Source organism: Nicotiana sylvestris, chromosome 8, assembly GCF_000393655.2.
Source record: "Nicotiana sylvestris chromosome 8, ASM39365v2, whole genome shotgun sequence".
Taxonomy (NCBI): Eukaryota; Viridiplantae; Streptophyta; class Magnoliopsida; order Solanales; family Solanaceae; genus Nicotiana; species Nicotiana sylvestris.
This window is the reverse complement of record NC_091064.1, coordinates 60,241,944-60,265,616: the sequence shown is the minus strand read 5'-3', so window position 1 is coordinate 60,265,616 and position 23,673 is coordinate 60,241,944. Positions and strand designations below refer to the sequence as shown.

Genomic DNA, 23,673 nt, shown 5'->3' with positions numbered 1-23,673 from the left:
GTGGCTGACAGGGAACCAATATGGATAAAGCACCGAATTACACTGAAATCCTAGTCTCTCACTTAGGAAGCTAAGTGTTGGCTCACATGTATCAACAACCGTTTGCTGCCCTCCAGCAACACTACCGATGTCAATGGGCCAAGAGTAGCGACTATCTACTATTTTATGACTCACCATGATTTTGATGTTGCCAAGCTCCTTCATGATGAGATGTTCATTCGCTCCCCAGAAGTACTCAAATGGTTTTACTTCCCCTCTCTGGTTACCAAGCTGTGTCGTGCTGCACGAGTTCCTAAAAATCCCAGAGTAGATGGAAAATTGCCATTGAAAGCCCCATTCCGGGCTAGTAAAATCACAGTTGGGAGAGAACCGGTAGTGGTGGTTAATGATGATGATGATGCTGGTGAGGATGCTGAGGACACTACCGCCCCACCACAGCCAAGTGCTGATGAGGCAGTCCCATCACAGGCCCACTGAAGTACTCGCATGACAGCCCTGGAGCAAGAAATGGCTGGCCTCCGCACTTCGGTCACTGACTTGGGTACTAGAGTTGACAATTTGACTACTCAACATGCTAGGTCGGAGAAAAAGATCATGGAATGGCTCCGAGCACTAGGACGAGTGTGTCACCTCGATCCTAGCACCGTCTCTTATTAGGATTGAGCACAGGGATGTCCCCTTACCTTACTCTGCTTTACATTCTTTGACGTAGGGACATGCTAAAACTTTAAGTGTGGGGTGGGGGATGGTTGTTGTTGTATAAATTGTATAAATGTGTATGGAGTTGTTTTTGTTTGGTATTGTTGGTTTATGTTAGTTAACGTCGACTTGGCCCAAAGACGGACGCCTCTCGACGGGTCTCTTGAGGGATTTAAGTCGAAAGAAAAAAAAACAAAAGATTTTCGTTTGTTAGGTAGTGTATCAACTCCCCCTTGGTTTTTCTTTAAACCACGGTTCTTTTCGAAGGATTTCTATTTGAACCGGGTGTAGTTAGTTTTTTTTTCTTTTTCTTTTTAAATTAGGAAGTCTTGGGCGAGAAGCAAAAATGAAAATAGAGATCCTTAACTCTATGGTACCTTGAATAAAGACTGCGTTAGTGTGACACTTAGGCTCTTTAGTTGACTCAAAGAAGTCCTTAAATTGTGTGTTCCTGAATGGCTCAAGTACTTAGAACATAGTGTCTGATGATCCTAACTAAATTGACTCATGTTCCATGTGTGAGTGAGGCTTTATGTATTTTGTGTTAACATTCAATGCCTAGAACTTTCCCTGTGTGTGTGCAAAGTGAAATGGTAGCCTCATTTGGTCTGGAAAGTGATATAGGCATTTCTTTGCTTAACCTTTCTATGTATGCTTGTTCCCACATAATTGTGTATACCCTAGTCAACCCCGTTGAGCCTGTAAGCCTGTTTTCCTTGGCAACCACATTACAAGCCTAACCCGAGTTTAAATAGCCTATCTTGTTGAACCCTATCACCCCTTAGAAGCACTCAAAGTATAACAGATATGGAAAAAATATAAGGGTGGGGTGGTTGGTTGGGCTGTTAAGTGGAATTAAGGGGACATGAAAAGAAAAAAAAGTGCACTGGTTGATAAACAACAATAGAGGCCACCAGAAAGAGAAGAAAAAAAAAGAGAAGCCTCAAAGTGGTGGAAACTATTTAAAGAAAAAGTGTGCTTAAAGAAAAAAAAGGGTTAACACAATAATGTAATGGTGGAAGGAAGGTGTGACAAAGTTAAGAGCTTAAAAGTACACAATGTAGTGGAGTGCTTAGGGAGGTGTAGTCACTATACCCAGATGTATCCTACCCATCCCGTAGCCAACATTACAACCAAATAAAGTCCTATTTGATTCTAGACCGAATGAGCTCGATTAGTCGAGTATTACAAAACGGGCAAGCCCATGGTGTGTTGTTTGTGGCATAAGAATTTGTTCTGAGGGTGAGTGAAATGTTGTATTCGAATTCCTCAGTGTGTGGTTTGTAAACGATATAAGTTTCTTTTCTAGTGAGTAGGCATATGATTCATGAAGGGAAGGTAAGTCTGGACCTCTGACTGAGAGTAGGAGAGTTGTTTAGGGGTATTGCGTGGCTAGAAAGGAGTCCACTCTTGAGGCGAGGAGGTTGTGCTGAAGTAGTCTATCCATGTGAAATACTCTTGGTATAAGGAGTAGGGAAGTGCCCCAATGATGATTAGGCCTATAGAGTGTGGTTTGTTGCAAGAGGACTAGCAACAGTTTAAGTGTGGGGTGTTGATAGTAGGCGATATAGACGCTATTTACACTCTAAATGTACCATACTTTATTGTTGTTTTAAAGACAAAATGATAACAAAATACTCTAATTGGTGTTCTTCTGCTTCGAAAGAACTAATCCAAGTTAGGAAGAGACTATGGAGTGTTTTGGAGTCAATAATGTGGATATAAGGCCAATCAAGAAGAACCCAAACAAAAATAAGCAAGAATGGGGCAAAGGAGGACTAGACAAGAGGACACCGCGACCGCGGTCGACCGTGGTTGGAACGCGGTAGGCCAAACGATTGAGGTAGAATAGTTTCATTTCACCGCGGTCACGCCGCGTTCTGCCGCGGTTGACTGTTTAATCGCCCAGAAATTTTGGTACTAAAGTGTAAATGGGGGGAAACTTATCCTAACCCTTTATTAACTCAACAAACTCGCCCAAGCAAAGGTGAAGCTTGCTTTTAGACTGAATTGGAGGCAAGAACAAGTGTGAGAAGAGCAATCAACCATTAGAGTTTTTCAATCTTCTCTTTGTTATCTTTATTTGCACATTATGAATACTTTTGTGGTTTTATCTTGCTTTGCTATGAGTAGCTAAATATTTAGTCTAGGGTTTTGGTGGAACCTGTTGAAGGATGAACTTCGTGTTATGTTAATATAGTTTGCCCGGTTTAATCTCTATTTATTCAACTACGTTCTTGTTGTAGTTAATTGATAGGATCCTCAATTAGCTGTGCCTATTTAGTATGTATTACTTAGGAGAGAATGCATATTTAGGTAATTATTGAACAACACCACTCCCAAAATATATGAGGAATCAATAACCAAGGGTTTAAAGGCGGGATTTGGGATAATGAAGCCTTGGGTGTGATCTAAAGTGAGCTGTAATAAAGGCCAGCTAGCGTAACTCGGGAGAGTGTATATAGTAAATTGTCGTAATTACTCGGGAGAGATTTACGATAGTAAGAGTGCTCATGATCGATAGAGATGATTATGCAAATCTGTATGAAACATAACAGGAAGGGATTCCATAAATAGGGGAAATCACAACCTTAGATCCTTCTCTTAATTGTTTACAACTCAATCATAGTTAGTTCTTAGTTTACTTAATTTCATTCAGTTATAGTTAGTAAAATATCATCAATTGTTATTCAAAATATTTGAGAAGTTGATTACATAGAATTTAGTGAGTCTAACAAGAGTAATTGATAGGTTAATTCCTTGTGGATTTGACTCTGACTAAATACGCAAATTATATTTGCAACGTCCACTTGTCCTATTTTTAAGGCATAGTTGGGTGTGATCAATTGACCATGAAAATGATGCTCTAAAATCGCTCCTAGGTCGACTCCCATGGAGTAAATGAGATAAAAATGGCCAAACTACCGATTTTTAAAAGAACACTGCCTAGTCCGACCTTTTTCGCGAACGCGGCAAGTCACTCGCATTCGCGAAGCAGTTACCAGCTCCAGCTCAAAAACTCCCTTTCGCGAACGCGAGTCACTGCTCATAAACGCGATGTTTTACCAGGCGAACCTTCGCGAACGCGTTGCACCCTTCACGAACGTGAAGGTTAAAATCCACATAGGACCAATTTCTCCTTCGTGAACGCGTAGCTCAAAAGTCAGCAACCAACAGATGCTTCTTCGCGAACACGGGAATCTCTTCGCATTCTCTCCCGCGTTCGTAAAGAACAAAACTAGATACCAGACATCATCTACCACAACTCAACCAAACTTGGTCCGAAACCATCCCGAAACACACCCGAGGCCCCCGGTACCCCGTCCAATCACACCAACCAGTTCCATAACATAACATGGACCTGCTCGAGGTCGCAAATCACATCAAACAACATCAAAATCATGAATCGTACCCCAATTCGAGCTTAATGAACTTTAGAAATTTAAACTTCTATATTTGATGCCAAAACCTATCAAATCAATTCCAATCGACCTCAAAGTTTGCAAACAAGTCATAATTGACATTACTAACATACTACCACTTCCGGAATCAGAATCTGACCACGATATCAAAAAGTCCACTCCTGGTCAAACTTCCAAAAACCTTCAACTTCCAACTTTCACCAAACGACCCCGAAATGACCTACAGACCCCCAAATCCACATTTGGATGTGCTCCTAAGATCAAAATCACTATACGTAGCTATTATTAGGCTTGAAATATTAAACGGACATCGATAACATTAAAATACACTTCAACCCAAATTCATGAAATTCTTCCAAAATGCCAACTTTCCATAATAAGCATCGTAATGCTCCCAGGTCATCCAAAACCCGATCCGGGCATAAGCTCAAGTCCAAAATCATCATACATACCTTGGAACCTTCAAATCCTGATTCCGAGGTCGTTTAGTAAAACTTCAAACCTTAGTCAACTCTTCCAACTTAAAGCTTCCGAAATGAGAATTTTCCTTCTGAATAAACTCCGAACTTCCCGAAATTCAATTCCAACCACACGTGCAAATCATAATACCTGAAGTGAAGCTACTCAAGGCCTCAAATAACTAACTGACGCGTTAGCGCTCAAAATGACCGGTCAGGTCGTTACAATATTGGGTCGGTTGTACTCATGCTGCACTTTTGCACTTCTTGTGCAGATACTGGCGTTGGTCCCAACGGCATCTAGTAGTGTTCTGCTCGAATCCAGCTACATTCGGAGACTTGAGGTATAGTTCCACAGCATCCGCATCCCTGAAGTCCCCTTCTTTATCTATCATACTGTTTATCTAGTCTCGAATTGTTGTATTTGCTTCAAACCATATGTGTAGTACTCTAGTTTCTCATGTATTCGTGACTCCAAATTCTGGGAGACGTTAGATATCGTTATATATATTTTATTATTCCTTCTCGGACTATTTTGATTTATTTTATTAATGTTTTATTTTGAATAGTTAAAATTGGTTAAATAATCTAGCTAACGTTGACTTGCCTAGCAAGTTAAATGTTAGGCGCTAGTGCGATTCCAGGTCGTGACAAGAATTCATGAAGAATCTTTTATTGTTTAATGTATGTCAATGTGAATTATCAATTATTTTGTACATCATAATTGAATCGGGGTGGTCAAATCGTCCTTTCCAACTGATAATCCTTTGTATCACTAAACTAGCATGTAAATTCATTATGCTTATATTTGTGTAGTACAAGCAAGAAAAAAGTTGGGTAACCTTCAATATTTACCCGGTATGATTGTAGTAATATGAAGATATTCAATCTTCACATCATTTATAGTCTCAATATGTCACAATTTTGGCTAATATCTTTGAAACTCAATAAGTTTCTTTAAGACTTATTATAAAAATGCTCTTTTGGAGCTCTTAAATAATTTTGTACTATAGTTCTTCCGTCACACCATCCATATACTGAATGTCTCCTCCACGAAGAAAATCATATTTTTTGACATAATCAAAATTATTATAGGCAAGACCATGTTCTCGCTTTACTTTTGCCTTTAATAATATTTGATAAGGGGTGACAAAATATTTTCTATGTAGCATAGGTACGTGACCAATGACATATTCATGCAACCACACTGGAATATTTAATCTCCTTATTTCTCTCAAACCTCCTTCAGATGTGAGTTGTGGTATTTATCCAACCATGCATGAGCACATCCGTATTCATAATATTTATCAAATATAGTCATATTCACTTCCAAGAATGAGTCTGCATTCACAATGCTTATCACAAGTCTCATTCTTTCAGCAAATGGACTATAATCATCTAGATATACTTTATTATTATTATTTTCATACCACTGTGATGGTAAATATTGCCTTCACTTTTTAAGAATTACTTTGAGAACCCTTACTGTTCTCCTTTTTATAATTACTATTAAAGATGATTATTATTATTTTGCCCTCTGACACGCCCATATACATTCATAAGTCCCCAATAATTAGTTAGACTTTTTTCAAACTTTTGATCTATTTCTTTACATTCACTTCAGGGAATGGAGCAGATACAATGAGACATGCTTCATGTTTTTTTAATTAAAATCATATTATTTCCCCAATCATTATTATATCATAGCTGTGGTGCATTGCGACTCGAACCCATTGTCTTATTCATATAGTATGTATTAGGCAATAATGCATTGGGACTTGGATCCAACGTCTTATCATCATGATGCATCATGGCTTATCTGATGTTTTAAAATATCTTTCTAAAAATTGCTACTTCATAAGCAAATTCAAGGCAAGTAACATAGAGAATAGCTCTCTACATGTCTTTATCAATAATAAGCTTAGAGAGCCTTTTGAAAATATTAGACTTTTAGATGATTGCATACAATAAAAATTGTATGCCTCCGACTTATAGGCCCAAGGGCCCATCCTAAGTCCGAGTACGGGCAAGATCAAGCTCGAGCTCGAGGGACCAGATCCGAGTTTGAAGGTGGAGCACGATGCATACCAAGGTCAAGTGTGCTCGACCCCAAAATAGTCCCGTTACGGATTTGTACCAGAACAAGTTAGATTCCTGCCACGTCCCCAAAGTCATGGCGCAAATCCAGGAATATGATTGTACGATTCCGTACTAGGTGGTTAGACAGTTGTATCAAGAATATTCCTTATTTAGGGTTCCCCTATTATATAAAGGGGACCCCAGTCATTTGTAAGACATCTTATCATTGAACAAAGAATATACTCTCTACTTTTTGCCTACTGTTCATCAGAACTATCCTTTAGCTTTATTGTTCTTACTTAATTGTTCCAATTGCTCTAAGCCACCTCGAGGTCACTAAGCTCGAGGTCACTGCAGTTGAGTAACACTGGTTTGATTTACTTGTCTCTTTTATTTATACTTCATATTTCTTGATTATTAATTGGTATTGAACTAAATCACATATCTTTAAAACCACAAATCAAATTTAATTGTTACTCGTATTTTTGAGGTAAATAGTTTGGCGCCCACCGTGGGATTAAAGATAATAGTGATTATTTCTTTACTGATTTTCATTACACACGTTGCTTTTACACCTTTTCTTGTCAAGATTTTTGCTTCTCAGGCTGAAACATATCTAGGTCACAAAACGCACCCATTCATGACAACGAAGGTCTTGGAGAAAACAACAACGTAGGAGTCGGTGTACCACCAATAAACCCATGGAAGTGCCAAATGTGGAACTTTTGATGTTAGTTCACACATTTCTTTGAATGCAGATCTAGGCACGGACCCCGAAGGAAATATATGCAGGGAAGCCCTGTCCGATGGCCAAAGAACACAAGGAATGGAAAAAGGGGGACTCGGGGATAAAAATTCAGAGTCAAAATAAAATTCCAAACACAGCTGAACTAGTAAACTCTTGGCATGCTGAGCCAGCACTAGAAAGGCTCGGTAAAAGTGGCTCGGGGACTGACCCTATGATTATGAGGATGCTCGAAGAGCTTACTAAGAGGATCGAGTCTGAGGAAAAGAAAATTGAAGACAACGATAAGAAGGTGGAAATTTACAACTTCCGTGTTGATCAAATACCGGGGGCACCTCCAGTTTTGAAAGGCTTAGACGCTAAAAAGTTCATACAAAAACCATTCCCCCCGAGTGCGACTCCGATGCCCATTCCCAAGAAGTTTTGCATGCCTGATATACCCAAGTATAACAGGACAACAAACCCTAACGAGCATATTATTTCATACAATTGCGGGATCAAAGGGAATGACTTGAATGACAATGAAATCAAGTCAGTTTTGTTGAAAACATTTTGGGAAACGCTATCAGAAGGAGCCATGATTTGGTATCACAACTTAGCTCCTAACTATATTGATTTATTTGCTATGCTAGCAGACGCCTTCGTGAAAGCACACGCCGTGTCTATAAAGGTGGCCACGAGAAAATCGGATGTCTTCAAGATAAAGAAAAGGAACGACGAGATGCTAAGGGAGTTCATGTCCCGGTTTCAGATGGAAAGAATGGAATTGCCATCGGTCTCCGATGATTGGGTAGTACAGGCCTTTATGCAGGATCTGAATGAAAGGAGCTCGATTGCGTCTTGACAATTGAAACAGAACTTGATCGAATATTTAGCTGTGACATGGTCGGATGTGCACAATCATTACCAGTTAAAAATTAGGGTCGAGGATGACGAGTTGGGAGCCCCCTCAAGTTTAATTCATCCTAACAAATTTGCGGCCAAGCCCCCGAGGGACATAGACCGGGAATCGAGATTCAACAAAGAACGGTATCAGCCATATGCCGATCGAAGGAATAGCGGCCGAAGCCGCAACACTCCTTGGAGCGATCGGAGAAACGATCGAGGTCAAAGTTCTTGGTGACTCATGAGTAAAAGCGGGTTCGATAAGCACATCGACCCCGCCGAGGCCCCTCGATTATCAGAGTACAACTTTAGCATAGATGCATCAAGGATTGTCTCAGCTATTGGGAGAATCAAAGATACCAAGTGGCCTAGGCCAATACAGACCGATCCTTCTAAAAGGAACCCGAACTTGATATGTAAGGATCATGGCACACATGGTCATCGATGAAAAGATTGCAGACAGCTAAGGGAAGAAATAGCTCATTTGTTCAATGAGGGCCACCTTCAAGAATTCCTAAGTGATCGGGCTAAGAATCACCTCAGGGAGAGAGATGCAAGGAAAAATGAACAAGAAGAACCACAACATGTAATCCACATGATCATTGGCGGAGTCGATGTCCCTCAATGACCTGTGTTCAAGCGCACCAAAGTATCAATCACTAGGGAAAAACGGACTCGGAGTTATGTGCCCGAGGACATCTTATCATTCTGTGATGAGGAAGTATAAGGCATATCTCAGCCTCACAATGATGCCCTGGTAATCTCTATCCTTTTGAATTAAATTCAAGTTAAACGTGTTTTAGTGGATGCAGGTAGCTCAGCAAACATAATCAGATCGAGGGTCATGGAACAACTCGGCCTACAAGATAAGATTGTACCTACATCCCGGGTCTTGAATGGCTTCGACATGGCAAGTGAAACAACAAAGTGAGAGATTATCGTGCCAGTAAACGTAGCCGGGACCATACAAGATACGAAGTTCCATATCATCGAAGGTGATATGAGGTATAACTTACTCCTTGGGAGACCATAGATACACAACATGAGGGCAGTGCCTTCAACTCTTCATCAAATAATGAAGTTCCCAACGGAGGAAGGAGTGAAAACAGTCTACGGAGAGCAACATGCTGCAAAAGAGATGTTTGTAATTGAGGAAGTGGTGCCGATACCAGAGCCTTCGACTTTGGAGAAATCGAGCATCGGAGGTAAACAGGCGGCCAAATAGCAATCACCGCCTCCAACCTCAATGGAATCGGAGCAACAGGTATTCGAAGACGAAGATGAGGATTTCCTTACTCCCCGAACCTTCGTCATCCCAAATAATCCGATGCAACCAAATCAACCATCAAGGAGCTGGAATAGGTCATTTTGATCGAATACACGCCCGAGAAAAAGGTATACCTGGGAACAGGATTAACCCCCGAACTCAGGAAAAAAATCATTCAATTTCTTATTGATAATATGGATTGCTTTGCTTGGTCACATTTAGATATAATAGGGATTCCACCGAAAATCACCACGCATCGGCTAATCACTGATCCCAGGTTCAAATCAGTGAAACAAAAAAGGAGGCCTCAATCCGAGGTAAAGCATGCTTTCATAAAGGACGAGGTAACCAAACTTCTTAAAATAGGATCTATACGGGAGGTAAAATACCCAGAGTGGTTAGCCAATGTAGTTGTAGTTCCTAAAAGGGAAACAAACTTAGAATGTGTGTAGACTATAAGGACTTGAACAAAGCGTGTCCAAAAGATTCTTTCCCACTGCCCAACATCGATTGTATGATCGATGCCACGACTGTCCACGAGACCCTAACTTTTCTTGATGCCTACTCTGGGTACAATCAAATCCAGATGAACCCGGAGGATCAGGAAAAGACTTCATTTATTACTAAATTTGGAACTTATTGTTATAATGTAATGCCCTTCGGGCTAAAAAATGCAGGAGCTACATACCAACGCCTAGTTAACAAAATATTTGAAGAACAAATAGGTAAAATAATGGAAGTTTACATTATGATATGTTGGTCAAATCCTTGCGCGCATAGGACTATTTGACTCAATTGCGAGAAATATTCAAAATCTTGAGAAAATACAACATGAAGCTTAACTCGGAGAAATGTGCCTTCGGAGTCGGCTCAGGTAAGTTCCTCGGCTTCATGGTGTCGAATAGGGGCATTAAAAATAACCCCGATAAGATCAAGGCCATCGAGGACATCACGGTCGTGGATAGTGTGAAGGTCGTGCAAAGGTTAACAGGTTGAATAGCTGCTCTAGGTCGATTCATTTCGATGTCATTTGATCAGAGTCACCGGTTCATTTGCTTGCTCAAAAAGAAAAAGGATTTCGCATGGACCCCGGAATGTCAGCAAGCCTTAAAAGAATTAAAGCGATATCTGTCGAGCCCGCCTTTGCTTCACACCCCGAAGGTAGATGAAAAACTTTATCTATACTTGGCAGTGTCCGAGATAGCAGTAAGTGGGGTACAAGTTCGAGAAGAGCAAGGTATGCAATTTCCTGTTTATTACGTCATCCGAACTCTAGGAGATGCTGAAACTAGGTACCCTCACTTAGAAAAATTAGCACTTGCATTGATAAGCGCATATAGAAAGCTAAAACAATATTTTCAATGTCATCCTATATGTGTATTAACCACATACCCCCTTCAAAATGTTTTGCATAAGCTCGAGTTATTGGGCCGATTGGCCAAATAGACCATCGAACTTAGCAGGTACGATATCAAATATCAACCCCGAACGGCCATCAAGTCTCAAATCCTAGCAGACTTCGTGGCAAATTTTACGCCAACCTCTGTACCCGAAGTGGAGAAAGAACTCTTGTTGAGTTCGGGTACGGCATTGGGGGTATGGACCCTTTTCACAGACGGTGCCTCGAATGTGAAGGGGTTCGGACTTGGCATTGTCTTGAAGCCACCCACGGGGTGATACCATTAGGCAATCTATCAAAACTCCTAGATTAACTAACAGTCAGGCCGAGTATGAGGCCATGATTGTAGGTCTCGAGCTAGCCAAAAGCTTGGGAGCAGAGGTCATCGAGGCCAAGTGTGATTCTCTATTGGTGGTAAATCAGGTAAACAAGAGTTTCGAGGTTCGAGAGCATAGAATGCAGTGGTACCTCGATAAACTACAGGTAACTTTGCACCGCTTCAAGGAGTGGACTCTGAATCACATACCTCGAGAACAAATAGTGAGGCTGATGCACTTGCTAATCTAGGATCTTCGGTCGAAGAAGATGACATCGTCCTGGGGACTATCGTCCAACTATCAAAGTCTGTGGTTGAAGAGGGTCATGTCAAGATAAATTCAACAAGTTTAACTTAGGACTGGAGAAATAAGTATATCGACTATATGAATAATGGAAAACTCCCATCGGACCACAAAAAATCGAGGGCCCTACGAGCCAAGGCTGCTAGGTTTGCATTAGATAAAGATGAAACCTTGTACCGAAGAACATTCGATGGACCATTGGCGGTATGCTTGGGTCCAGGGGACACCGATTATGTTCTACGAGAAATCCACGAAGGCACTTGTGGGAACCATTCTGGTGCTGAATCTTTGGTCCGCAAAATTATCAGGGCAAGATACTACTGGGATAGCATGGAAAAAGATACTAAGGAATTTGTCAAAAAATGTGATAAGTGTCACCGATTTGCACCGATGATCCATCAGCCCAGAGAACAACTCCATTCAGTCCTATCTTCGTGGCCTTACATGAAATGGGGAATGGACATAGTTGGACCCTTACTAATGGCCCTAGGTAAAGCCAAGTTTAATTTGTTTATGATCGATTATTTATCTAAGTGGGTGGAAGCACAAGCCTTCGAGAAGGTCAGATAAAAAGAAGTTATTGACTTAATCTGGGACCACATCATTTGCCGGTTTGGGATACCTGTAGAGATTGTATGTAACTGTAATGCCCCAGCCGATTATTTCATGAGTTACTGCTCCTTCCCCCCAACCAATTTCTGATTTTTTATGTGTTGTTCAGCTGTGTTTCATCGCATGATATTGGTTAGTTTATGTTCGGAGTGGTTTTGTAGAGAAATGAGACACTTAGTATCTTAAGTTAGTCTTCTAGTTGAAAAAGTCAACTGGAAGTTGACTTGTGAGTAAATGATCTCAGAACTGGTTTTTATGGTTCGGATAGCTTCATGAGGTGATTTGGGACTTAGGAGTGTGATCGAAATGTATTTTGGATGTCCGGGGTAGATTTAGGCTTGAATTGACAAAATTGGAATTTTGGCGTTTTCCTGTGGGTAGAGGAAATTTTGATATAGGGGTCGGAATGGAATTTCGAAAATTGTAGTAGGTCCTTTTGTCATTTGGGACGTGTGTGCAAAATTTCAAGTCATTCGGACGAGGTTTGATAGGCTTTTTGATCGAAAGAGGAATTTGGAAGTTTTGGAATTCTTAGGCTTGAATCCGATGGTGTTTTGATGTTTGGATATTGTTTTTAGTATTCCGAAGGTTGTAACAAGTTTGAATAGTGGTATGTGACTTGTTGGCATGTTTGGTTGAGGTCCCGAGGGCCTCAGGATACATTTGGATGGTTGACGGAGAGTTTGGGTTTTTGGAGTTGTGCTGCAGATTTTCTGCTTTTGTCATTTCCGCACTCGCGGATTGGGGACCACAGGTGCGATGTCGCGGATGCACAGAGGAGGTAACAGAAGCGGTCCGGGTTCAGTTGGAGCTTGATCGCAGGTGCGGAGCTTCTAGCGCTCCTGCAGGGCCGCAAGTGCGAGTTTTAGCCGCAGATGCAGAGTTGGGCCCTTAAGTGAAAACCGCAGGTGCAGTTACTTTGACTGCAGAAGCGGTCCGCAGATGCGATTAAAAAGGCCGCAGGTGCGGTATCGCTGGGCAGAACATATAAATTGATGCCTTCACGAATTTTTGGCTTATTTCATCAATTTCTCATTCGGGTTGGAGCTTGTGGGAGCAATTTGAGGAGGGAATTCAAGAGAATTTCGTGGAGGTAAGATTCTTGGAGCTAAAACTCATTTCTATAGTGATATTTTACTGATTCGACGTGGAGTTTATAGAAATTAGTGGTTAAAATTGGGGGTTTAGGGTTTGAAATTGGAGACTTTGATTCAGGGATTTGAGGAGTCGTTTTTGGTCGGATTTTGATGAATTTGGTACGTATGAACTCGTGAGAGTGTAAGGATTCTAGTTTTGTGATTTTATCGGAATCCGAGACATGGGTCCAGGGGTCGGGTTTGGCCAATTTTAGGATTATTTTATGTAAATTGGTTATTTTCGAGTGGGCCTTGTTCCTTTAGCGTGTATTAATGATGTGAAACTGATTCTTGTTAGATTTAGAGCATTTGGAGGCCGATTTGAGAGGCAAAGGCATCGCGGATTAAAGTTTGGACCGGTTTAAGGTAAGTAATGATTGTAAATGTTGTCCTGAGGGTATGAAACCCCGGATTTCACATCGTTGTGCTACTTGAGGTGACGCACACGCTAGATGACAAGCATGGGGTCGTGCACCATTGGGGATTGTGACTTGGTCCGTCCCGTATGACTGTTAAATCACGTATTTGATTGAAAACTGTCTGATATCATTGTGTTTTAGAAAGTATTATCATGTTTTGGGCTGAATGCCATATTTGGGCCTCGTGCCACTTGTTTTGAATCCTTAGGGGATTTTTATTGCTATTCCTCATTGTTTTGACTTAATATATGTACTCAGTCATGCTGTATTCTACTATTTTCATAACTCAACCATATTTACTCTATTTTGATATTTTTATATGATATTTTGGGCTGAGCATCATGATTTACTGTTGCCCGAGTGGCTTGAGAGGTTTCTGACTGAGTGAGGCTGAGGGCCTGTGTTGTGAGGATATTATGGAATCGGGCTGCGTACCATAGCATATTGTACTGATTTGTGATATATGAGAGGCCGAAGGCCTGATTTGTTATGCCACGAGATGGCTTGTGATAGCGCTTGGGCTGTAGGAGCCCCTCCGGAGTATGAACACCCCCAGTGAGCGCGGGTACCCAGTGTGAGAGATGTGATACTGCCCGAAGGGCTATTGTTGTTTCATGTTGTTGCCCGAGGGGCTAATTACGAGTGATTGTGAGGTAGCCCGCGAGGCTGGATCTGTTGATACTTTGCCCGAGGGGAGGTTGTGGTACATGTTTTGCATGAGGGGCTATTTATGCTTTCATCACTTTTACTCACTGTTTTCATCACTCGTTTGAAACTATTGGAAGATGTTTTAAAAAGGTTTTAGTGAAATGAGTTGTTTTTGCGAGTTTTATTGCTTTACTGTATTGTTCTGGCATATACTGTTTTGCTGTAGTGCTATGACGTGAAATTATGTGTTTTCTTACTACTTAGCTTTCATTTACTTTTATTACGTACTGAGTTGGCGTACTCACATGACTCTCTGCACCTTGTGTGCAGATCCAGGGGTCTCGGGACTCGATAGTGAGTGCTAATCAGTCTTCCAGCAGGTCTCCGGAGTTGACTAGGTAGCTGTTTGGCGTTCGCAATCCAGTTCTTCTCCTTCCTATCTTATTTAGATTGTCTTTGTAGTTTATTTTCAGACTATGTCATCCTTTCTTGTTCCTAGATGAGTTTGTAGTTGCTCATGACTAGTGATACCCCAATGTCAGGCTTGTGTTATATTTCTGCACTGCTTATTTAAACTTATTATGGGATTTTAGGTAATTAATGGCTTAAAATGACTTCTTATGATTTTCTGGTTGGTTTTGGATTTGTGTCGGCTGGCTTAGTTTCATGTTAGGCGCCATCACGACCAGGTCAGTTTTAGGGTCGTGACAGTCAGTATTTGAGCCTAGGTTATATAGGTCTCACAAGACATGGGCAGGTTTAGTAGAGTCTCGCAGTTCGGTACAGAAACGTCTGTACTTATCCTTGGGAGGCTGCAGAACCTTTAGGAAAAACTTCATATTCTCGAATTCTTGTCGTGCGAATCTGTTGATTCTAGTACTAAACTTCTGTTATTCTTTTCTCTCACAGATGGTGAGGACACGTGCTACCGGTCAGGATGGACGACCACCAGTACCACCAGCTAGGGCCACTAGAGGCCAAAGACGCGGTCGAGACCGTGGTAGGGGCATGGGTGTAGCCCGCACAACAGCTAGGGCAGCACCTGCAGATCTACCAGCTGCCTTAGGTCATAATCAGGTCCCAGTTGTGGACGCTCCAGCAGCACCTGCTCAGGAACTAGCTGTGCCTATTGTGATCTCAGGCCTTCAGGAGGCCCTGGCCCAGATTCTATCAGTATGCACTGGCCTAGCTTAGGCGATCTCAGTTACTACAGCCGCAACTACTTCTCAGGCCGGGGGAGGCATTCAGACTCCCGCCGCTTGCACACTTGAGCAGGTCGTGCAGGGACTTTAGACACCGGGGGCACCTCCAGCCCAACCGGTTGCAGCTGCTCAGGACTATGCAACACCTGTTATGCCAGAGGACGAGTAGCGCAGATTGGAGAGGTTTTGTAGACTTTGGCCTCCGACTTTTAGTTGTGTAGAGGGCGAGGATGCCTAGGGTTTCTTGGACAAGTGTTAGAGGATGCTTCGGACCGTAGGTATTTTGGAGACTAGTGGGGTCTCATTCACTACTTTCCAGTTCTCCAGGGCTGCACTCAGTTGGTGGGAGGCTTACGAGAGGCGTAGGCCGGTTGGCGCATCACCCCTTTCTTGGTAGCAGTTCTCCATTCTCTTTCTGGAGAAGTTTGTACCTGAGTCTCGCCGAGAGGAGTTGCGCAGGCAGTTCGAGCAGCGTCGTCAGGGCGACAGATCTGTTACACACTATGAGATGCGGTTCTCTGAGTTAGCTCGTCATTCAGTCTGGTTGGTTCCCACAAATCGAGAGAGGATCAAGAGGTTTATAGATGGCCTCGATTTTCAGCTTCAGTTGCTTATGACTAGAGATAAAGTATCTGGTGTTACCTTTGATGAGGTTTTGACATAGCTCGACAGATTGATATGGTTCGTTGTCGGGAGAGGATTGAGAAGGAGGCTAAGAGGCCTCGTGGTTAGGGTGGATTCAGTGGTACTCCTCATGGGGGCCAATTTTAGCACAATAAAGGCCTCCCATTCAGACATGCTCAGTTAGCCCGCCCAGGTTATCGTGGGGCATCATCGGGGGATGGTTTTCACAGTTCTCATCAGGGCCAATCATCACTCGGGGCACTCCCAGCCCAGAGTTCGTCTCATGCTCCATCCGTTCAGGGCTCTTCTATGCCAGGTTCTTCTGCTAATCATCCAAGTGCTAGGGGTTCCCTTTAGTCCCCGTCTCCAACACCAGGGAGTTGTTATGAGTGTGGAGAGTTGGGGCACATGTGGAGGCAGTGTCCTCGTCGTCAAGGGGGTTCGTCTAAGCAGATGAGTCAGCCACCGACTTCAGCACCAACTACTTCACTACCCACCCACCCAGCTAGGGGTGAAAGACAATCAACTATGGGTCGCCCTAGAGGGGGAGGTCGATCAGGTGGTGGTTAGGCCCGTTTCTATGCACTCCTAGCTAGACCCGATACTATTGCTTTAAATGTTGTGATTACAGCTATTGTCTTAGTTTGCCACAGAGATGCCTCTATGTTATTTGATCCTAGTTTCACTTTTTCATATGTGTCATCATATTTCGCTCGTTATTTGGATATGACCTATGCGTCTCTTGTTTCATCTATTCATGTATTTACTCTGGTAGGCGATACTATTGTTGTAGACTGCATGTATCGGTCGTGTGTGGTGAATATTGGGGGTTTGGAGACCCGAGTGTACCTTCTGTTGCTTTGTATGATGGACTTTGGTGTGATATTAGGCATGGATTGGCTATCTCCATGTCGTGCTATTTTGGACTGTCATGCTAAGATAGTGACGTTGGCTATGCTGGGTGTGCCACGTATTGAGTGGCGAGGTTCGACTGATTTTGTTCCTAGTAGGGTGATTTCATTTCTGAATGATGGTTAGGAAGGGTTTTCTTTCATACTTAGCTTTTGTGAGGGATTTCAATGCAGAAGCTCCTACCATTGATTTGGTCCCGGTAGTAAGGGACTTTTCGGATGTGTTTCCTACAGACTTGTCGGGCATGCCACCGGATAGGGATATTGATTTTGGTGTTGATCTGGTGCCGAGCACTCATCCCATTTCTATTCTACTGTATCGTATGGAACCAGCGGAGTTGAACTAGCAGCTTCAGGAGCTCCTTGATAAGAGGTTTATTTGGCCCAGCATGTCACCTTAGGGTGCGCTTGTTCTATTTATGAAGAAGAAGGATGGCACGATGAGGATGTGCATTGACTATAGGAAGATGAACAAAGTTACAATCAAGAACAAGTATCCTTTGCCTCGTATCGATGATTTATTTGATCGGCTTCAGGGAGCGAGGGTGTTATCCAAGATTGATCTCAGTTCAGGGTATCACCATTTGAAGATCAGGGACTCGGATATTCGTAAAACAACTTTCATGACCTGATATAGTCATTATAAGTTCCTCGTGATGTCTTTTGCGTTGACCAATACCCCAGCAGCGTTCATGCATTTGATGAACAGCGTGTTTCGGCCTTATCTCGACTCGTTTTTGATTGTTTTCATTGATGATATTCTCGTGTACTCGCATAGTCAGAAAGAGCACGCGGAGCATTTGAGAGTTGTGTTGCATATACTGAGAGAGGAGAGGTTCTATGCAAAGTTCTCCAAATATGAGTTTTGGCTCAATTTAGTGGCTTTCTTAGTACACATGGTTTCCAGTGAGGGTATTCAGGTTGATTCGAAGAAGATAGAGTTCAGAGTTGCCCCCCACCATCTTCAGCCACAGCGAGTCGTAGTTTTCTTGGTTTGGTGGGTTATTACCATCAGTTCGTTCAGGGATTTTCATCTATAGCATCACACTTGACCAAGTTGACTCAAAAGGGTGCTCTATTCAGGTGGTCGGATGAGTGTGAGGCAAGCTTTCAGAAGCTCAAGACTGCCTTGACCACAACTCCAGTGTTAGTTTTGCCATCAGCTTCAGGTTCATATACAGGGTATTGTGATACTTCGAGAGTTGGTATTGGGTGTGTGTTGATGCAGGAGGGTAGAGTGATTGCTTATGCTTCTCGTCAGTTGAAGCCCCATGAGAAGAACTACCCTATTCACGATCTAGAGTTGGCTACCATTGCTCACGCATTGAAGATTTGGAGGCATTATCTTTATGGTGTGTCTTGTAAGGTGTTTACTCATCTTCGTAGCCTCCAGCCCTTGTTCAAGCAGAAGGATCTCAATTTGAGGCAGCAGAGATGGTTGGAGCTGCTAAAGGACTATGATATTATTATTTTGTACCATCCGGGGAAGGCCAATTTAGTGGCCGATGCTTTGAGTAGGAAGGCGGTGAATATGGGCAGTCTTGCATTTATTCCTATTGGGGAGAGACCTCTTGCAGTTGATGTTTAGGCCTTGGCCAATCGATTTGTGAGGTTGGATATTTTAGAGCCCAGTCAGGTCTTAGCTTGTATGATTTCTTGGTCTTCCTTGTTTGATCGCATCAGAGAGTGCCAGTATGATGATCCTCATTTGCTTGTCCTTAAGGATAAAGTTCAGCACGACGATGCTAGAGATGTGACTATTGGCAATGATGGGGTATTGAGGATGCAGGGCCGAATATGCGTGCCCAATGTAGACGGGCTTCAGGAGTTGATTCTGGAGGAGGCCATAGCTCGCGGTATTCCATTCATCCGGGTGCCACAAAGATGTATCAGGATCTGAGATAGCATTATTGGTGGAGGAAAATGAAGAAGGACATTATAGGATTTTTAGCTCGATGTCTCAATTGTCAGCAGCTGAAATATGAGCATCAGAGACCGGGTGGCTTATTTGGGTGATTATGGATTGGCTGACCAAGTCCGCGTAATTCATTCATGTATGTACTACCTATTCTTCAGAGCAGTTGGTAGAGATCTATATCCGAGAGATTGTTTGCTTGTATGGTGTCCTAGTTTCTATTATTTTAGATAGAGGTACTTAGTTTACTTTGCAGTTTTGGAGAGCCGTGCAGAGAGAGTTGGGTACTCAAGTTGAGTTGAGCATATCTTTTCACCCTCAGACGGATGGGCAGTCCTAGCGCACTATTCAGATATTGGAAGACATGTTGCGTGCTTGTGTCATTGATTTCGACGGTTCATGGGACCCGTTTCTACCGCTCGTGGAATTTGCTTATAACAACAGTTATCAGTCGAGTATTCAGATGGCTCCATAAGAGGTTTTGTATGGAAGACGGTGTAGATCTATAGTTGGTTGGTTTGAGCCAGGTGAGGCTAGGCTTTTGGGTACAGACTTGGTGCAGGATGCTTTGGACAAGGTGAAGGTGATCCAGGAGCAGCTTCATATAGCGCAGTCGAGAAAAAAACGTTATGCTGACAGGAAGATTAGTGATGTGTCCTACATGGTCGAGGAGAAGGTTCTATTGAAGGTTTCACCCATGAAGGGTGTTATGAGATTTGGGAAGAAGGGTAAATTGAGCCCTCAGTTCATTAGGCCTTTTGAGGTGCTTCAAAGGATTGAGGAGGTGGCTTATGAGCTTTCTTTGCCACCTAGCTTATCGAGTGTGCATTCAGTATTTCATGTTTCTATGCTTCGGAAGTATATTGGCGATCCGCCTCATATTTTGGATTTCAGCACGATTCAGTTAGACAGTGATTTGACTTATGATGTGAAGCCAGTGGCTATTTTGGAGCGTCAGGTTCGAAAGTTGAGATCAAAGGATATAGCTTCAATGAAAGTGCAGTGGAGAGGTTGGCCCGTAGAGGAGGATACTTGGGATACCGAGCGGGAGATGCGGAGCAGATATCCTCACCTATTTGAGACTTCAGGTATGTTTCTTGACTCGTTCGAGGACAATCGTTTGTTTAAGAGGGGGAGGATGTAACAACCCAGTTGGTCATTTCATGAGTTACCGCTCCGTTCCCTCCCATTTCTGCTTCTTTATGTGTTGTTCAATAGTGTTTCATAGCATCGTGTTGGTTACTTTGGGTTCGGGGTGCTTTTGTAGAGAAATGAGACACTTAGTCTCTTAAGTTGACCTTCTAGTTGGAAAAGTCAGCCGGAAGTTGACTTGTGAGTAAATGATCTTGGAACTTGGTTTTATGGTTCGGATAGCTTCGTGAAGTGATTTGAGACTTAGGAGCATGATCGAAATATATTTTGGAGGTCCGAGGTACATTTAGGCTTGAATTGGCGAAATTGAAATTTTGGAGTTTTCGGTGGGTAGTGAAAATTTTGATATAGGGGTCGGAATGGAATTTCGGAAATTGGAGTAGGTCCGTTGTGTCATTTGGGATGTGTGTGCAAAATTTCAAGTCATTCGGACGAGGTTTGATAGACTTTTTGATCGAAAGAAGAATTTGGATGTTTTGGAATTCTTAGGCTTGAATCTGATGGTGTTTTGATATTTTGATGTTGTTTTGGGTGTTCCGAAGGTTGGAACAAGTTTGAATAGTGGTATGTGACTTGTTGGCATGTTTAGTTGAGGTCCCGAGGGCCTCATGATGGATTTGGATGGTTGACAGAGAGGTTGGGTTTTTGGAGTTGTGCTGCAGATTTTCTGCTTCTCTCATTTCCATACCTGCGGATTAGGGACTACAGGTGCGATGTCGCGGATGCGCAGAGAAGGTCACAGAAGCGGTCCAGGGTCAGCTGGAGCTTGACCACAGGTGCACAAATTCTATCGCTCCTGCGGGGCCGTAGGTGCGAGTTTTAGCCGTAGATGCAGAGTTAGGACCTTAAGTGAAAACTGCAGGTGCGGTTACTTTAACCGCATAAGCGGTCCGCAGATGCGAGTAAAAAGGCTGCAGGTGTGGTATCGCTGCGCAGAACATAAAAATAGATGCCTTCGCAAATTTTTGGCTTATTTCATCAATTTCTCATTCGGGTTGGAGCTTGTGGGAGCAATTTGAAGAGGGAATTCAAGGGAATTTCGTGGAGGTAAGATTCTTGGAACTAAAACTCGTTTCTATGGTGATATTTTACTGATTAGACATAGAGTTTATGGAAATTAGTGGTTAAATTGGGGGTTTAGGGTTTGAAATTGGAGACTTTGATTTAGGGATTTGAGGGGTCATCTGTGGTCGGATTTGATGTATTCGGTAGTTTTGTAAGGATTCTAGTTTTGTGATTTTTATTAGAATCTGAGACGTGGGCCCGAGGGTCGAGTTTGGCCAATTTCGGGGTTTTTGATGTAGATTGGTTATTTTCGAGTGGGCTTTGTTCCTTTAGCATGTATTAATTATGTGAAATTGATTCTTGTTAGATTCGGAGCATTTGGAGGCCGATTCGAGAGGTGAAGGTATCGTGGGTTAGAGTTTGGATCGGTTTGATTTAAGTAATGATTGTAAATGTTGTCCTGAGGGTATGAAACCCCGGATTCACATCGTTGTGCTACCTTGAGATGGCGTACACGCTAGATGACGAGCGTGGGGTCGTGCACGATTGGGGATTGTGACTTGGTCTGTCCCGTACGACTGTTAAGTCGCATATTTGATTGAAAACTGTTTGATATCATTGTGTTTTGGAAAGTATTACCATGTTTTGGGCTGAATGCCATATTTAGGCCTCGTGCCACTTGTTTTGGACCCTTAGGAGCGTTTTACTGCTAGTCCTCACTATTTTGACTTATTATCTGTACTCAGTCATGCTTTATTCTACTGTTTTCATAACTCAGGCGTATCTACTCCGTTTTTATATTTTTAAATGATATTTTGGGCTGAGCATCATGATTTACTGTTGCCCGAGTGGCTTGAGAGGTTTCTGACTGAGTGAGGTCGAGGGCCTGTGTTGTGAGGATATTATGGGATCGGGCTACACGCCACAACATCTTGTACTTATTTGTGATATATGAGAGGCCGAGGGCCTGATTTGTTATGCCACGAGATGGCTTGTGATAGCGCTTGGGCTGTAGGAGCCCCTTCGGAGTTTGAACACTCATAGTGAGCACGGGTACACAGTGTGAGAGATGTGATAATGCCCGAGGGGCTGTTGTTGTTTCATGTTGTTGCCCAAGGGGCTGATTACGAGTGATTGTGAGGTAGCTCGAGGGGCTGGATATGTTGATACTTTGCTCGAGGGGCGGTTGTGGTACATGTTTTGCCCGAGGGGTTGTTTATGCTTTCATCACTTCTACTCACTATTTTCATCACTCATTTGAAACTATTTGAAGATGTTTTAAAAAGGTTTTACTGAACTGAGTTGTTTTTACGAGTTTTATTGCTTTATTGTATTGTTCTGGGAATATACTATTTTGTTGTAGTGCTATGACGTGAAATTACGTGTTTTCTTACTACTCAGCTTTCATTTACTTTTATTACTTACTAAGTTGGTGTACTCACATTATTCCCTACACTTTGTGAGCATATCCAGGGGTCTCGGGACGCGATAGTGAGTGCTGATCAGTCTTCCATCAGGTCTCTGAAGTTGACTAGGTAGCTGCTTGGCCTTCGCAGCCAGTGCTTCTCCTTTCTATCTTATTTAGATTGTCTTAGTAGTTTATTTTCGGACTATGTCATCCTTTCTTGTTCCTAGAGGAGTTTGTAAATGCTCATGACTGGTGACACCCCGATGTCGGTCTTGTGTTATATTTTTGCACTGCTTATTTAAACTTATATTATGGGATTTTAGTTAAAACTTCTTATGATTTTCTGGTTGGTTTTGGGTTTGTGTCGGCTGGGTCAGTTTTAGGATCGTGACAATGATAATGGAAAATAATTCATAGGTAGCAAGGTAACGGAGTTCCTCGAGATGCACAAAATAAAGAGGATCTTATCGACACCGTACCATCCAACTGGAAATGGACATGCCGAGTCAACAAATAAATCTATTATTGAAGAAAAGATTGGACGATGCGAAAGGTAAATGGAGAGAAGTTTTACCCGAGGTCCTTTGGGCATATCGGACGATATCAAAGTCTAGCACGGGGGCCAACCCGTTTTCTCTAGTATACGGCTCCGAGGCCCTCATCCCCCCGAGGTTGGAGAACCCGGCGCTAGGTTTCGACACGCATCGGAGGAGTCAAATCATGAGGCCATGAATGCTAGCCTCGAGTTATTAGATGAAAAGCGAGAAGCAGCACTCGTTCGGATTGCCGGACAGAAACAAAGGATTGAAAGATACTACAATAGAAGGACCAACTTTCGACACTTTGGAGTCGGGGACTTAGTTCTGCGAAAGGTCACCCTCAATACTCGAGACCCTAATGAAGGGAAACTAGGCCCGAATTGGAAAGGACCATACCGAGTCCTCAGAGTTATCAATAAAGGATATTAAAACTTAGCACAATGGAAGGTGAACAATTGCCAAACAATTAGAACATATCATTACTCAAACGATACTACTACTAAGGTATGACTTTATCCTTTTTGTCCA

General features: G+C 42.5%; 1 long non-coding RNA gene across 2 annotated transcripts in view; it reads left to right on the top strand.

Annotated features, from left to right (window-relative positions):
* LOC104225372 (uncharacterized) overlaps nucleotides 1-22,926 on the top strand; it is a 28,640-nt gene extending 5,714 nt beyond the window's left edge. The window contains exons 3-4 of one of the 2 annotated variants that reach the window (XR_011401676.1): nucleotides 14,720-14,787; nucleotides 22,672-22,926. This is a non-coding gene — a long non-coding RNA (uncharacterized lncRNA). Of the gene's footprint in view, nucleotides 1-14,719; nucleotides 15,014-22,671 lie in introns of those variants that run through there. The other variant, XR_011401675.1, reaches the window with a different exon arrangement.
* The last annotated feature ends 747 nt before the right edge of the window (nucleotides 22,927-23,673 follow it).